This window comes from Cricetulus griseus, chromosome 4, assembly GCF_003668045.3.
Source record: "Cricetulus griseus strain 17A/GY chromosome 4, alternate assembly CriGri-PICRH-1.0, whole genome shotgun sequence".
Lineage (NCBI taxonomy): Eukaryota > Metazoa > Chordata > Mammalia > Rodentia > Cricetidae > Cricetulus > Cricetulus griseus.
Window position 1 is genome coordinate 148,620,530 of NC_048597.1, and position 17,273 is coordinate 148,637,802.

General features: G+C 40.6%; 1 pseudogene; it reads left to right on the forward strand.

Moving 5' to 3' along the window:
- Nucleotides 1–600: 600 nt before the first annotated feature.
- Nucleotides 601–990, forward strand: LOC100750805 (annotated as a pseudogene).
- Nucleotides 991–17,273: the final 16,283 nt, after the last annotated feature.

Sequence of the window (17,273 nt, forward strand, 5' to 3'; positions counted from 1 at the left end):
GGTGGCTCACAACCATCGGTTTTGAGATCTGGTGCCCTCTTCTGGAGTGCAGCTATACATGGAAGCAGAATGTTGTATACAAAATAAATAAAATCTAAAAAAAAAAAAAAAAAAAAAAGAATTTCTACATTTTTATTTTCTTTCTACTATAAACTTTCTACATTTTTATTGGCTGCACGTAGACTTCATGCAATTATGTCATGTGCTTGTTTTTAATGTGTTGTTTTTGTAAAGAAAAATTTAGCAAACCACATCAGTTTATGGCTTTTATTTTTCGGCATGCCTAAATAAAATGCACATGTGCAGATTTACAAATGTGAATATTTTGATGATGTATTAAAAGACCTGATGCATACATCCCTGGGTACTCTAAACATCTTAAAATCTATTAGAGTGATATCTTTGGTTCTAATAAACATTGCATAAAAATCTTAAAATGCAAAGCCATCTGGATAAAGGCCCAAGATGGCTTCTGTTACTGTCCGTCCCTTGTGAGACCCGCCTGAGACTGTGCCCTTTGTCTGTTCTTTGAAACCCACACTTGGTCCCCATTTTTCTGGCTAGTTTGCTGCCCTGTTGAGGTGGACAGGTGCTAGAGTAATGACGGGGAGCCTTCCTTGGGTGACAAGTAGGAGCCTAGAGGGCTTGATGCCCTTGGCATGCAGAAACTTCTCTCAGGGTGTTCCACTATTGACCCTGTAAGGCTTACTCTTCCACCCCCCAGAGTGGTCGATCGCTAGAACAAGAAGAGGGCTGGCTCTGTTTGGTGTATATGACAACACCAGAATCCTGGGGAATTTCGAAAAGCACCCAAAAGAACTGATCAAGGGCCCAGTATGGCTTCGAGGCTGGAGAGGGAATGAGTTACAGCGTTGTATCCGAAAGAAGAAAATGGTTGGAAGTAGAATGTCTGCCGATGACCTGCACAACCTTAACAAACGGATCAGCTATCTCTACAAACACTTTAACCAGCATGGGAAGTATCGCTAGTTGACCCGTCCCGCGGGTCAGTCATTCAGGGTTCCAGAGGGAGGCTGCCTGAAAGAGTCATGGGCGAGAGAAGGAAGGAGACCAAGCGGCGCAAAAGAGGGGACCAGAGTCCATCTGTGCAATTGTCAAGGTCTCGATTTATTGGGGTTCAGACTGGGCTTATATAGCCCTGCAACAAGGAAATTGGGTAAGGGGGGGGGGGAATAACAGGAAGGAACATCTGGTGTATGCTGGGGCAGGAGCATTCTTCTTATCAGCCGGAACATCTTGTGGTCTTACCCGGAACAGCGAACAGGAAAGCCCCAGGCCCTTTCTCGGAACAGAAGCAATTAGCAGTTCCGTGTTACAGGAGGCTCACAGAGCTGGCTTTAAGCTGCAAACTTAAAGGTCATTAAAAGGCTTACAAAGGTGGGCTTTAAGCCGAATAGTTTTGAGTCCACGGCCCCTTACAGCTAGTACAGAGAACTAAGGATTCTGGAAGAGACACACTTGTCACCCTGGAGAAGGGGAACAGGACTTATCCTTGCGAGGAAAGAGCTCAGTGTGCTCTCTGTAATAAAATGGGCCCTTTTGGAATGGGATATGCTCTGTTTGTTCCTCATAATGCTACTCCTACTCATTCATGTAGACTGAAGTCTGTCTCATCCCTAAGTTGTAGGGTCTTCTATTAAGACCTTACTTACTTAACAGTTTGGTCTGTAGAAGTACAACAATTAGAATCATTTATTGTTGGCACTTTCTGACATTGGCTTTCTCATTCTAGAGAAATATTCTGCCACTGAGCTACCAGGCCCCTTGGAAGTGTTCTAAAGACTGCCACACCAAAATGAAATGGGAAAGTGAAATTACACTTTTGTACTGCTCTCATCAAATTAGGTTAACTTCCCTGAGTGGAGAAGTGTTTCAGAGGATGACTTTAAACTGCATCCAGTTTTATGGAGTGTTAGAGGCCACACCAGGGTTTATGTTCTAGGCAAGCACTCTACCAAGTGTTACCAGTACCTCCTCCTTTAAAAAAAGGTTTTTGGGTGGGGACAGATTTTCACTAGTTCTGGCTGGGACGTTTCTCTCCCACCCACCAGTTCCTCCTGCCTCTGCCTCTGCCTCTGCCTCTGCCTTCTGAGTGCTGAGGCAGCTGTGTGTGCCACCACACCTGGCTTTTCCCACCTTTTTAACATACCAAGTGCCATGTGAGGGCACATGGAATGTAAGGCTGAATTGCTCTCAGAAGCTTCATCAGTAGATAGGAAATGAGTCTTGAGCTTCCATCTGTGGTTTTATTTTTGTTTTCCGGGTGTAAGGTCTCATTGCTTAGGTTGGCCTGGAACTTACTGTGTAGCTGAGGCTATGCTTGCACTCTAGATCCTCTTGTCTCCACCTCCCAATGCTGGAGTTATAGGTGTGAGTTACCATGCTTTTTTTGGCATTTAATAAAGATATTTTAATACATTTGTAAAAAAAATCTTAAAATGCTAATTGTTTATATAAATGGCATTCATTAGTCATAAGATAAAGATTTTATTAAGCTATACTATTTAGTGTTTTACATGTTTAATGTCTTTAAATATATATGTAGATTTCCTTCTAAATAAACACACATTGATTACAAATTTTATTTCACTTGTATAATAGTCATGGGAAACATAAAAATTATCTGATTCCATTTCCAAAATATTCTCTTTTTTTTTTTTTTTTTTTTTTGGTTTTTTGAAACAGGGTTTCTCTGTATAGCTTTGGAGCCTGCCCTAGAACTTGCTTTGTAAAGCAGGCTGGCCTTGAACTTACAGAGATCTGCCTTCCTCTGCCTCCCAACTGCTGGGATTAAAGGCCTGTGATATTACCCCCCTTCGATGTTATACTTCTTAATTAACTTGTTAGACATAAAACATAGCTTCTGCAAAGACCCACTGATACCAAACTGCCGGGTCCTCTGGCAGTTAGGACTGTGGGAAGGGCCGGTCCAGCTGAGTGTCATGGCTCAGACCCCCCCTCCTAGTCACTGGAGAGAACCACACTGAGTCATGGAGACCTGTTGAAGCAGTGTCTCCCTTTATTCTAACATGCCTGTGCTTATATAGAGTTGAGAAAGTGGGTGGGGACCTCAGGATACCATAAGGTGTAAGGGCCAATAATATCTCACCACGCCAGCAGTAGCTGGGCAGAGGCAGTTTTGCTGAGTCACTCCTATGCGGAAGTGATAGCTCAAAGACAGGTCATGAAAACTTTCCTGTTCCTAAACCTTGAGGTATTTTCCATATTTTCCTCTAGGAGTTTTAAAATTTCAGGTTGCCAATTCATTTGTAATAGATTTTTCTACAGGATCATAGGGATCTAATTTAATCTTTCTACATGTGGATATCTAGCCTTCCCAGAACCAGGTGGTGGGTGGCGGCACATGTCTTTAATCCCAGCACTTCAGAGGATCTCCAAATTAAAGACCAGCGTGGTCTACAGAGCAAGTGTGTGTGTGTGTGTGTGTGTGTGTGTGTGTGTGTGTGTGTGTGTGTGTGTGAGTGCGCACACGCGTACAAGAGAGAGAGAGAGAGAGAGAGAGAGAGAGAGAGAGAGAGAGAGAGTACCACAGCACGTGTATGGAAGTCAGAAGACAATTTGTAGGAGTCAGTTCTCTCCTTCCATCATGCAGGTTTGGGGACTGAGTTCTTGAGCTCAGGTCATTAGGTTTGTAGCAAGTGACTTTACCTGCTGAGCCTTCTTGCTAACCTGCTGAGTCTTCTTGCTAGCCCTGCTACTGTTTTTCATATGCTACTGCTTTTTGTATGCTAAATTTATACCTCCACACTTACTAAAAGTATATACAAATTTTCCTGGTATAGACTTTATGATCTTTAATTTTTGCTTTTTCTGTGCGAGTCAGGGTCTCACTAACTTTGTCTGACCTGAAATGGAGGCCAGGGTGGTCTCAAACTGAGGCAGAGATTTTCCTGCCTCTGCCTCAGGAGTGCTACCAGTAAGGGTATGTGCCACCACTCTTGAATGATCTTAACATGAATGGAGATAATATAGCTTTTTATTTTCTTACTTTTCTCTATTTTAAATCCATTTTCTACCCCTTTGCTCTGTCTGCTTTGGGCATTAGGGTAATGCTGGCTCCATATTTAATTTAGCAGCACTGTTTCCCTTTCTATTTTATGGAATTAGTCATTCTTTTAAGGTCTTGCAGATTTCAACAATAAACCCATCCAATTTTGGGCTTTTCTTTGTTGTAAGATAAGTACTGTTTCAAACTCATTTTAAGGTTGCTTATATTCTCTTGGTTCAAATTGGAAGGTCATATATATGAAGAAATGTGTGATTTTACTGTAACAAGTTCCAAAATATTTTCTAGTGATCCCTGACACTTAAGTTGTATATAATTCATATTTTCTCATCTCTAATTTTAATAACTTGGCTATTCTCTTTTCTTTTAGTTAGTTCAGCTAAGGGTTTGTTGATACTGTTTATTTATGTTAACTGTATGTGAACTTATCTGTCCTTTTATCTGTATTTGTTGTATGAAATTATTCACTTTCCTACCTTCACTGTGGCACAATAACAGGCCTCAGACAGAAAGAACAGGTTGCCAGTAGTGGACCTTTGTCTAAGCAGAGCTTTTCTTGCAGGGGTAGTCCTGAAGGCCAGGCAGCAGCAAGCAGTTGGCCAGGAAGAGCACTGTCTCTTTCCCTCTTCCTGTCCTATATGGACTTTTTAAAACATTTTTTATGTGTATATGTATTTATTTTGTCTGCATGTATACAGTGTTCATGGAGGCCAGAAGAGGGTGTACAACCCCTGAAACTGGAATTATAGAGAGTTGTGAGTCACCATGTAGGTGCTGGGAACTGAATTCACTTTCCCTGCAAGAACTGCAAATACTCATAGTCACCAAGCCATCTTTTCAGTACCCTGTATGCATTCTTCAGAAAAAAAATTGATAGCGCATATCTGCATATATGTATTTATAATTCTTATACTCTCCTGTGTTTTTAGTATTAGTATTAGAATCTAGAGTCTGTGCAGGATGGACCTCTGGGCATATTTGAGAGGGGATTGTCTTGATTACATTAACTAATGTGGGAAAAACAAAACTAACTGTAGGTGGACCATTCCCTGAATGGGAACTCTTGGATTATATATGAAATGTAGAACATGAGATGAGTACTAGCATTCATTCATTGCTCTCCACTTTCTGACTATGGATGTGATGTAACCAACTGCTTCAGGCTCCCACTGCTCTGACTTCTTAGCCTTGATGGACTATACTCTGGAACCATGAGGCAGAATAAAGCCCTGTGTCTCTTAGGTTCATTTTTATTTTATGTACCACATGTATGCAGTGCCCACGAAGCCATAAAAGGCTTAGCCAGAGGGCATTAAATGCCCTGGAACTGGAGTTACAGATAGTTGTTAGTTATCAGGTGTTGAGTTCAAACTTGGGTCATCTGCAAGAACAGTAAATATTTGTAACAATAAGTCTTTCCACCCAGCCACACGAGCCCTGCTGCCACGTGGGCACTTTCTGCCAGGCTGCCTAAGTTCCGCCTGCCACCACGTTAAGGTCCCAAGTAACACACAGAGACTTATATTAGGCACAAATGCTGCTTGGCCAATGACTAGGATTTCTCATCTGCTAGCTCAGTCTTAATTATCATAAATCTATGTATTTTATAAGACTTATCGGACGCCAGCAGCAAACATCCTGTCTTCTAGGCTCACATGGTGACTCTGCCTTTCTCCTACCTTTCCCAGAATCCTCCTTTACACATAGTCCCACCTATCTTGTTTTCCTATTGGCCAACAGTACTTTATCAACCAATAAGACAATCATAAACACAGAAGGACCTCCCCCATCAAACATCCTTTTTTATTTTATAAATTTTTATTTAAATTAAAAACAATCTCATTTTACATACCAATCCCAGTTCCCTCTCCCTCCTATCTTCCCATGCCCCCCAACCAACCTCCCATTCCACCCCCCCAACTACTCCCCAGGGAGGGTGAGGCCCTCCATGGGGGATCATCAAAGTCTGTCACATCATTTGGGGCAGGACCTAGGCCCTCCCCATGTATCTAGGCTGAAAGCGTATCCCTCCATAGGCAACAGGCTCCCAAAGCCCAATCTTGCACTAGAGATAAATACTGGTTCCACTGCCAGAGGCCCCATAGACTGCCCAGGTCTCCTAACTGACACCCACGTTCAGGGGGCCTGAAGAACAGCAAATATTAATGCTGAACTGTCTCTCCAGCACACTTAGATTCCCTTTGTCAGAGTGTTTTTATAATAGCAACAAGAAAAGAAACTAAAAAAAAAAAAAATGACCCTTTATTGCTGTTGACTCATTTTTTTTTTCTTGAAGTCCACTTTGACTGAAAGAAACATAGCTAGTCCTGCTTGCTTTAAGACTTCAACTACTTGATATACCATTTTGCATCCTTTCACTTTGTGTCAGGAGGTAGTTTCTTACAGATGATTTACATCTATATCTTGAGGCCATTTTTAGTTTAGGCTTATTATTGACATGTATTTGCTGATTCTGTAATTCTTTTCCTTGTTGATTTTAGTAATTTTCTTTTCTTACTCATCTTAAGAGTTTGCTGGTTTAAAGAGTTGAACATGTTAGATACTGGCTGGTTTTGTGTCAACTTGAGTGATCAGAGTGGAGAAAACCTTTGTTGAAGAAACTCCTCCAATGAGATCCAACTGTAAGACATTTCCTCAATTAGTGATCAATAGAGGAGAGCCCAGCCTATTGTTAGTGGTGCCATCCCTGGGCTGGTGGTGCTGGGTTCTATAAGATAGCAGGCTGAGCAAGACAGGGGAAGCAATCCAGTAAGCAGCGCCCCTCCATGGCCTCTGCATCAGATCCTACTTCTAGGTTCCTGCCCTGTTTGAGGTCCTATCCTGACTTCCTTCTATATGAAAACCAATGTTGAAGTGTAAGTCTAATAAACCCTTTCCTCCCAACTTGCTTTTTGGTCATGGTGTTGGGAATTAGAAACCCTAACTAAGACATAGATTACTTCTAATTCATCCTGAGCTTGTTGTCGTCTTCCTCCTTCCTGTGTAGGATTCCTTTGTCTCCTTTAATGCTGAAGTGGTAGTCATGAATTGCTAAAGGATTTGCTATTATGAAAGTTCATCAGCCCTCAAATTTTAAATGATAACTTTGCTGGACACAGTGACCTTAGTTGGCAGTTATCTACTCTCAAGGACTTAATCCATTACTCGACATTTTCCTTGGTTTTAGGATTTCTTTTGGGGGGTTGGGGAGCAGTGTTCAAGACAGGGTTTCTCTGTAACAGTCCTAGCTATCCTGGAATTCACTTTGTGGACCAGGCTGGCCTCAAAATCACAGAGATCTGCCTGCCTCTGCCTCCCAAGTACTGGGATTAAGGATTTAGGATTTCTGCAGAAAGGTCAGATATAATTCCTGGGAGCTTGCTTTTTTTTTTTTATATTTCTCTTGCAGCTTTTAATGTTCCTTCTTTCATCTGTACCCTTCACATCTGAACTATGATGTAGAATGAAGAGGCTTTTTGTGTGATCACATCTATTTGGAGTTCTGAATGCTTCAAGTATTTACCTGTTCGTATTCTTTCTTAAGCTTGGGAAATTGCCTGCTATAATTTCTTTAAGAGTGTCTTTGATGCTTTTTTGCATCTCAAGTCCTTCTTCTACATGGATTCTTAGATGCGGTTCTTGATCATGCCTTACATTTTGTGAAACATGCTTATGATTGCTTTTCTTTATTATTATTGTTGTTGTTGTTGTGATGATGATGATGATGATGATGATGTAGGGTCTTTAGTCCAGGATAATCTCCATCTCCCTATGGAGCAGAGTATGACTTTGATCCTCCTATCTCTACTTCTCAAGTGCTGTGATTACAGGCAATGCTTTATTGCTGTCTGAATGCAACATTTCCTCAACCTTGCCTTCAATATCCCTAATAGTCTTTCTTTCTAGATAAACTACTAGTGATGATTTCCACTGTATTTTATTTGACTTACTGAATTCTTCATTTGTAAAACTTCTATTTAGGTTTTTTTGTTGTTATTTACCCCAGAATCCCAATGTGATAACTCAATTTCTCATTCATTTCCCGATTTTCTTTTTTTCCAGATATCTCAGGCTGGAGCTGATGATGACTTGACTCTGACCATACTGTGCCCACCTACTTGGTCCTGGGATTAGCAGTGTGACAACATGCTCAGCTTTCATGTGGCCCTGGGATTGAACCCAAGGCTTTGTGCATGCTAGACAAGCACTTACCAACCAAACTTTATCCCCAATCTGTTTCATGGCTTTCTATAAATTGTAAGATGTCCAAAGGCATAAGTTGCCAAAAAAATGCACTCCCTCCCCATCTGTCCTCTCCTTTGGTCAAACTGTAAATTTTCTATACCAATTTCTATTTCCTAATTTCTCAAGAATACCTGAAAACCAAGGCAGTGAGCTTTTTAATCTAAGTGCTCGGTAAGAAGGGGACCCCACTGGGTGCCCACTCATGCCAGCGGTGCTCTGCCCTTGCAGCTGCTCTCCACCAGCTTCATCTGGCCCTGCTGATCACATAGTAGGCGGTTAAGCCTCTGAAGCAGCAGGTGAAGGCACAGGGCTTTGGATGACCGTGTCCTGACCATGCAGTTCTCTGTTCTAGCACCTCCATTTGTATGGGCACACACAGTTTCTCTCCTTTCGCCAGAGCTGGAGCTGCTGTTCCCTAAGTAGGCTTCTTCTGAAATGGAGTTTACATTTCCCACACAATAAGTTCAGTCTATAAATGTGAATTCAAGTGACACAAATCCTGATTCCTGTATCCACAGTGATTTCTTTTTTGGGGGTGGGAGGAGTGGTAGCTCACTAAGCCATTGGAGAATTGGAGGACGTTAGGGTTTAGGAACATGAAAATGTTAACAGAACAAAAAACTTACAAAGAGAAACGATAATGAATTCATAAAGAAACATTCAGGTCTTACTATGAAGGAATAACCTTTCCTTTCCTGGGCTTTGTAATCAAAGGCAAACTCATCTTCCTCCCATCTGCCCCATCTTCTCTAACAACCCATTCTTTCCCATAGCACCCTACGTTCCAAGGAGACATTCAGTAACACTCCCTCCTCCTTTTTTCACTTGCAAAAGTGACAGTGTTAATGGGAATCAAACACATGGTGAATTTCAAAGAAAGGAGTCCAAAGACTTTAGAAGACAGCATAAAGTTGACTAAACATGTACACTAACATGAGGGTCCCTTCAGCAATTGTCCACTGTCACAATGTTTTCCTTAGCAAGAGCCCTTCTAAGTTATTGTCCCACTCACTTGAGACTCTAATAGATTATTTTAAAAAAAATATGTCCTGTATGATTTATCTGGATTCATTTGTCAGAGATCACAGGGGTGGCAAGAGTGAGATCCCAGTAACATTTAGGAGGACACAGAGCTTAACTAAAAAATAAATAAAAAACAAGAAAATACCTTAGGCTCTGAAGTCAGCTCTGATTTTGTGTATAGAGTTTCACAACTATCCCTCAGTCACTTTGCAATTCTGGACAGGATATTTAATCTCCCTTATCCTTAATTTGCTAAAAGGGGATAAAATATTAAAATGAAGGTGAGTAATCAGGCAATCATTTAGAACATCATCCTGTAAAAAACTGATGAATGAATAGGGTTTGAACAAACAGCAAGACCTCCTTATGCTCCAGGGAGATGTTACTCATGTCTAAGACCTCTTCTGAAATCAGAGTTTGTGAGGGATGGGTGTGTAGCCATGGGCACATGATGATCAGTCTTTTCCTTCCTCCCAAGTTAATTTTCTGGTCATTTACCCTGGTGCTGTATCCCTGGGCATCTTCATTTTGGCTTCACAACCAGTAAACAGAAAATCTAGTCAAGCCTGCAGAGCTATGAGATAACTGGACATTAGCTGAAGTAGATAAGTGTGTGTGATCAGTTGTTACACAGCAAAAGAAAACCTTGACTCCCTGTGGATGATTGATGCCTGAGGTGTTGACAAGAACCAGCAGAAGGATAGAAGAATCTCACATACTTACTTTTAGGCATTCGGGCCTCTGACACAGTGTCGGCAACCACCTATCCTCAGACTAGCTGGATGAGAAAACAAACCCCTACTCTTTAGAACCAAGCAGGGCTGGTGGCCTCTTAATACACAAACCCATTAGGTTTTCCACCTTATTTTTCTGAAAAGATCACTATTCTCTTTTCCAATTAAATAGACTAAAGAAATTTGGTTTAGTTTTTCCCAAAAAATTTCTAAAAGCTATTCCCTGATCACTTTCCTGTGTTGCTTTTGAGAAATGCAATGCTATTATTTTTTCCTGATCTGTTCTGTAAATTTTTCAGAGCCCCTTTTTATCTCTTCAGGTTAGAAATCATACTAAGAACATAGTATTTGAAGATCTTTTTACCTGTTTGTGATACTCATTCTGTTTTTGATTCTGTTATGTTGGAGACCCTTCTTAACTGGGTAGTTATTCTCAGACATGTGTTTCCATTGGATACTTGCCTTGAAGAGCCACTGGGGGATGGGATTAGATGGGTGGTAGTCAAGTTTCACATTAGGCTAACAAGCAGAATGGGCAAATATCTCATTCTGGGGTTTAGTCAAATATCAAATTCTAAAGGATTTTTCCTCTGGAACCACCCAATTTCTCAAAAGATATGTGTTTAGTAGGACTGGCCCACTAGTATTTAAGAAGTTGGGAAGTGAAGAAAACTGTAATTCTCCCAATTCAGTATTAAAATATAAGCAATCCTCCAGATGTCAATATGTCTTTTATTACTTCTAACCCTATACCTAGTGCTCCTTGCACCAGACCCTTCACCAAACGGCATACCTCTCTTTTACGGGATGGGGGTTCAGGTCATTAGCTAGATTCAGGAACTGGGAATACCTAACAACTTGGTCTGATGGGTAGGCCAAGAAGTCACACTTTTAAACAGTGTTTTTCTTTGAAGCAACCCACATATTCTTATTAACTCTAGGGTATGATTTGTCACTAAAACCCAGGCACAGAGATTTTACCTTCTATATGCTAAATCAGTTTGCACTCTCTTGTTTCAGGTGTCACACCTTAGAGTTGAGTGGCTTGAAGATCGGTGAGTAGATTACTTGTTAAGTATGCTCAAGGCTCCGGCCTTCAATCTCAAGACCAGAAAAAATAATAGTATTGAATAAATGTAGCTTCAGAACACTAATAAATGTATATCTAGTCCATTCTTCCCTTCCTAAGGTGGATATTATATTGATGTCTGTAACCCCAGCATTGGGGTGGCTGAGGCAAGAGAAAAGTGAGTTTGAGGTCATCTTGGACTATATAATGAGACAGTATCTCAAAAACACTGAAAAACAAAACCACAATAAATTATAGCTAATCCATAACACAGGGTAAATCGATATCTGTTTATCCCTTCAGATACTTATCACATGTCAGTCTGTGTGAATAATAGTGAGATTACAAGTATCTGTTTCTCCTTCAAGGCTATTGCAAGCTTTGGTCTTTAATTTATCAGTCAGATCAACCAGTGAGAAGCATCAGATTCACTTTCAACCATGAAGGACCCCAGAGTACTCTGTGTGTAAAACTTTTTGAGGGTTGTTTTGTTTTTCAATAGGGTTTCTCTGTGTAACGTGGTGTTTCTTATGAAATTCTGAAGCTTCTAGCACATTTCTAACCAATAGCTGATCAATTTCATCATTACCTTGTGCTAGAGGGCCTGGTAGACCCGTTTGGGATCTGATATGTGTTATACACAAGGGATGATTTCTATCTCTGATTACTTGTTATAGTTGAGTAAATATCAACGTTAATGCTGAATCATCTGGAATAAGTTCAGCAGTTTCAATAAGTAAAATGACTTTCTGGGGGATGCTTGGGGGCAGGGATGAAGAGGGAACTGGGATTGACATGTAAATGAAGCTTGTTTCTAATTTAAATAAAAAAGGAAAAAATAACTGCATAATGGGAGTCAGTAACTATGTTGAGAGGTTCTGGAAAATCTAATAATATCATGAGAATAGCATATGACTCTGACTTTAAACAGATTCATAAGGGCTATGAGCCACTTAAAATTCCTGACTTATAACCTGACTTTCCTGATTTGTTTGCATCAGTATAGAATGTAGGAGCTCAAGGAATTGGTGTTCCCCATACAAAATTACAGCTATTAGAACAGTTGGTACAGGAGCAGCTAAATGCTCAACATATTGAAGAACAGACCTGTCCTTGGAATTCTCCTATATTGTCATTAAAAAGAAATCTGAAAAATGGAGAATAATAAAAGATCTAAGAGCTATTAATAAGTCATCCAACCAATGGGCTCTTTACAGTCTGGACCCAATTAGTCCTCCTTATGAACTGAAGTATCTCACTTTTGAGATATTTAAGTTAATCTCTCCAAAAAAAAAAAAAAGAAAGAAAGAAAATTACTGCAAGCTCTTTGACAAGGTACATTTCCTGTCTCGGAACTAGCTTTGCAGACCAGGCTGGCTCTTTATCTCACAGAGATCTGCCTGCATCTGCCTCCCAGGTTCTGGGATTAAAGGTGTGCACCACCACATCTAGCTGGCAAAACAGTATTTTATGTTTTTTAATTTTTTTATTAGTGCAAATTAGGAACAAGCTTGTTGCACGTGTCAATCCCTTCTCCCTCTCCCTCCCCTCCCCCCTAACCTCCCACCTGCACCCCACCCAATCTACCCTCCACTCCCCAGGCGAGGCAGGGACCTTGATAGTGGCTCCCCAAAGTCCACCACATCATCCTGGACCGGGCCTAGGCCCTCCCCCATGTGTCCAGGCCAAGAGTGCATCCCTTCACGTGGGATGGGCTCTCAAAGTCCCTTCTTACACCAGGGAAAAATACTAATCCACTACCAGGGGTCCCCTAGAGGGCAGAGGCCTCCTAATTGACATCCATGTTTAGGGGTCTGAATCAGTCCTGTACTGGCCTCCCAGACAGCAGTCTGGGGTCAATGTGCTCCCCCTTGTTCAGGCCAGCTGTTTCTGTGGGTTTCACAAGCCTGGTCCCAACCCCTTCGATCTTCATTCCTCCCTCTCTGCAACTAAATTCCAGAGTTCAGTTCAGTGTATATCTGTGGATGTCTGCCTCTGCTTCCATCAGCAACTGGATGAGGGCTCTACAATGGCATAAAAAGTAGTCATCAATCTCATTTTAGGGGAAGGGCGTTTAGTTATCCTCTCCACCATTGCCTGGATTGTCAGTTCCTGTCATCCTTGTAGGTCTCTGGAAAGCTCCCTAGTGCCAGATCTCTCGCAGATCAATAATGGCTCCCTCTAATATGATATCTCTCATCCTGCTCTCCTCTATTCTTCCCCCAACTCAACCTTTCTGCTCCTCCATTTCCTCCTCTTCTCTTCTCCTGCTCTCATTCTGGCAGCTGCCCTTCCCCTACACTCATGCTCCCAATTAGTTCAGGAGTTCCTGCCACTTCTCATTCCTGGGGTCCGATTTTTCCCTTAGAGTCCTTCATGTTTCTAGTTTCCTTGGTGAAGAGGATTGTAGGCTGGTAATCCTTTGCTCTATGTCTAAAATTCATATATGAGTAAGTACATACCATGTTTGTCTTTTTTGTGACTGGGTTAACTCACTCAGGATGGTTTCTTCTAGTTCCATCCATTTGCCTTCAAATTTCAAGATTCCATTGTTTTTTGTGGCTGTAGTACTCCATTGTATAAATGTACCACATTTTCTCTATCCATTCTTCAGTTGAGGGGCATCTAGGATGCTTCCACGTTCTGGCTATTACAATGCTGCTATGAACATGGTTGAACATATGTCCTGTTGTATGAACGTGCATTATTTGGGTATATGCCCAAAAGAGGAATTGCTGGATCTTGAGGTAGACCGATTCCCATTTTTCTGAGCATCTGCCATACTGATTTCCAAAGTGGTCTTACAAGTTCGCATTCCCACCAGCAATGAAAGAGTGTTCCTTTTTCTCCACATCCTCCCCAGCATAGGTTGTCATTGCTGTTTTCGATTTTAGCCATTCTGACAGGTGTGAGGTGGTATCTCAGAGTTGTTTTGAGTTGCATTTCTCTGATGCCCAAGGATTTTGAGCACTATCTTAAGTGTCTTTCAGCCATGTCAGATTCCTCTTTTGAGAATTCTCTATTTAGTTCTGCACCCCACTTTTTAATTTCATTGTTTGGTGTTTTGGTGGCTAGCTTCTTGAGTTCATTGTATATTTTGGAGATCAGCCCTCTGTCAGATGTGGGGTTGGTGAAGATCTTTTCCCATTCTGTGACCTGTCGTTTTGTCTTGCTGTGTACTTTGCCTTACAGAAGCTTCTCAGTTTCAGGAGGTCCCATTTATTAATTGAAGATCTCAATGTCTGTGTTACTGGTGTAATGCTCAGGAAGCAGTCTCCTGTGCCAATTAGTTCAAGGGTATCTCCCACTTTCTCTTCTAGAAGATTCAGTGTGGCTGGATTTATGGTGAGATCTTTAATCCATTTGCACTTAAGTTTTGTGCATGGTGACAAATATGAATCTATCTGCAATCTTCTGCATGTCCAAATCCAGTTGTACCAGCACCATTTGTTGAAGATGCTATCTTTCTTCCATTGTACAGATTTAACATCTTTGTCAAAAATAAGGTGTTCATAGGTATATGGGTTAATATCAGGGTTTTCAATTTGATTCCATTGATCTATGTATCTATTTTTGTGCTAATACCAAGCCATTTTAAGAACTATGGCTCTATAATAGAGCTTGACGTCAGGGATGGTAATGTCTCCAGAAGATCCTTTATTGTACGGCAATGTTTTGGCTATCCTGGGTTTTTTTGTTTTTCCATATAAAGTTGATTATTGTTCTTTCAAGGTCTGTGAAGAACTGTGTTGGGATTTTGATGGGGATTGCATTGAATCTGTAGATTACTTTTGGCAAGATTGCCATTTTTAATATGCTGATTCTACCTATCCAAGAGCATGGGAGATCTTTCCATTTTCTGGTATCTTCTTTAATTTCTTTCTCAAAGTTCTTACTGTACAGGTCTTTCCCTTTTTTGGTTAATGTTACCCCAAGATATTTTATGTGGCTTGTGGATATTGTGAAGGGTGATGTTTCTCTGATTTCTTTCGCATTGCATTTATCATCTGTATATAGTAGGGCTACTGATTTTTTTTTAGTTAATTTTGTATCCTGCTACTTTGCTGAAGGGGTTTATCAGATGTAGGAGTTCCCTGGTAGAGTTTTTCGGGTAACTTATGTAGACTATCATATCATCTGCAAATAGTGAAAGTTTGGCTTCTTCCTTTCCAATTTGTATCCCTTTGATCTCCTTTTTTTGTCTTATTGCTCTAGCTAGAACTTCAAGTACAATATTGAAGAGATTAAAGAGAGTTGACAGCCTTGTCTTCCTGATTTTAGAGGAATCGCTTTGAGTTTGTCTCCATTTAGTTTGATGTTGGCTGTTGGTTTGATATATATTGTTTTTATCATGTTTAGATATGTTCCTGTTATTCCTGTTCTCTCCAAGATCTTTATCATAAAGGGATGTTGGATGTTGTCAGAGGCTTTTTCATATCTAGTGAGATGATCATGTGGTTTTTCTTTTTCAGTTTATTTATATGGTGGATTATATTGATGGATTTTCATATGTTGAACTATCCTTACATCCCTAGGATGAAGCCTGCTTGATCATAGTGGATGATTTTTCTGATGTGTTCTTGGATTCAATTTGCCAATATTTTGTTGAGTATTTTTGCATCGATGTTCATGAGGGATATTGGACTGTAGTTCTCTTTTTTAGTTGTATCTTTGTGTGGCTTGGGTATCAAAGTGATTATAGCCTCATAAAAAGAGTTTGGCAATGTCCCTTCTGCTTCTATTGTGTGGAACAATTTGTGGAGTATTAGCTCTTATTTGAATTTCTGGTAGAATTCTGTACTGAAGCCATCTGGCCCTGGGCTTTTTTGGGTTGGAAGGCTTTTGATGACTGCTTCTATTTCATTAGGTGTGATACGTCTATTTAAACTGCTTATCTGATCTTGTTTTAATTTTGGTAAGTGAAGTCTATCCAGAAAACTGTCCATTTCCTTTAAATTTTTGAATTTTGTGGAGTACAGGTTTTCAAAGTATGAACTGATGATTCTCTGGATTTCCTCAGTGTCCATTGTTATATCCCCCTTTTCTTTTCTGATTTTGTTAATTATCATGCTCTCTCTCTCTCTCTGCCTTTTGGTTAGTTTGGATAGAGGTTTGTCTATCTTGTTGATCTTCTCAAAGAACCAACTCTTTGCTACATTGATTCTTTGTAATGTTTTCCTAGTTTCTACTTTATTGATTTCAGCTCTAAGTTTGATTATTTCCTGGCATCTACTCCTCTGTGGTGAGTTTGCTTCTTTTTGCTATAAAGCTTTCCGTCAATTCTCTAGTGTGACTTTTCTCCAGTTTCTTCATGTGGTCACTTAGCACTGCTTTCAGAGTGTCCCATAAGTTTGGGCATGTTGTGTCTACATTCTCATTAAATTCTGGGAAGTCTTTAACTTCCTTTTTATTTCTTCCTCAACCCAGGAATAGTGCAATTGTGTGTTATTCAATTTCCACGAGTTTGTAGGTTTTCTGTAATTTGCATTACTGTTGAATTCTAGCTTTAAAGCATGGTGATCTGATAAGATACAGGGGGTTATTTCAATTCTTTTGTATCTGTGCAGTTCTGCTTTGTTGCCAACTACATGGTCAATTTCAGAGAAGGTGCCATGTGGCACTGAGAAGAAGGTATATTCTTTTGTGTTTGGATGGAATGTTCTATAGATATCTGTTAAACCCAGTTGGGTCATAACTTCTGTTAGATCCTTTGTTTCTTTGTTAAGTTTCTGTCTGGTGGACCTGTCTAGTGGTGAAAGCAGGGTGTTGAAGTCTCCTATTATAAGTTTGTGTGGTTTTATGTGTGGTTTGAGCTTTAGTAATGTTTCTTTTATGAATGTGGGTGCCTTTGTATTTGGGACTTAGATGTTCAGGATTGAGACTTCATCTTGATGGACTTTTCCTGTAAGGGGCCGTGGGCCCAAAACTATGCGGCTTAAAGCCCACCTTTGTAAGACTTTTAATGACCTTTAAGTTTGCGGCTTAAAGCCAACTCTGTGAGCCTCCTGTAACCTATAATTAGATACGGTTTGGCCAAGTGGAACTGCTTACTGCTTCTGTTCCGAGAAAGGGTCTGGAGCTTTTCTGTTCGCTGTTCCAAGAAAGACCACTAGCTGTTCCAGCTGACAAGAAGAATGTTCCAGTCCCAGCAAAT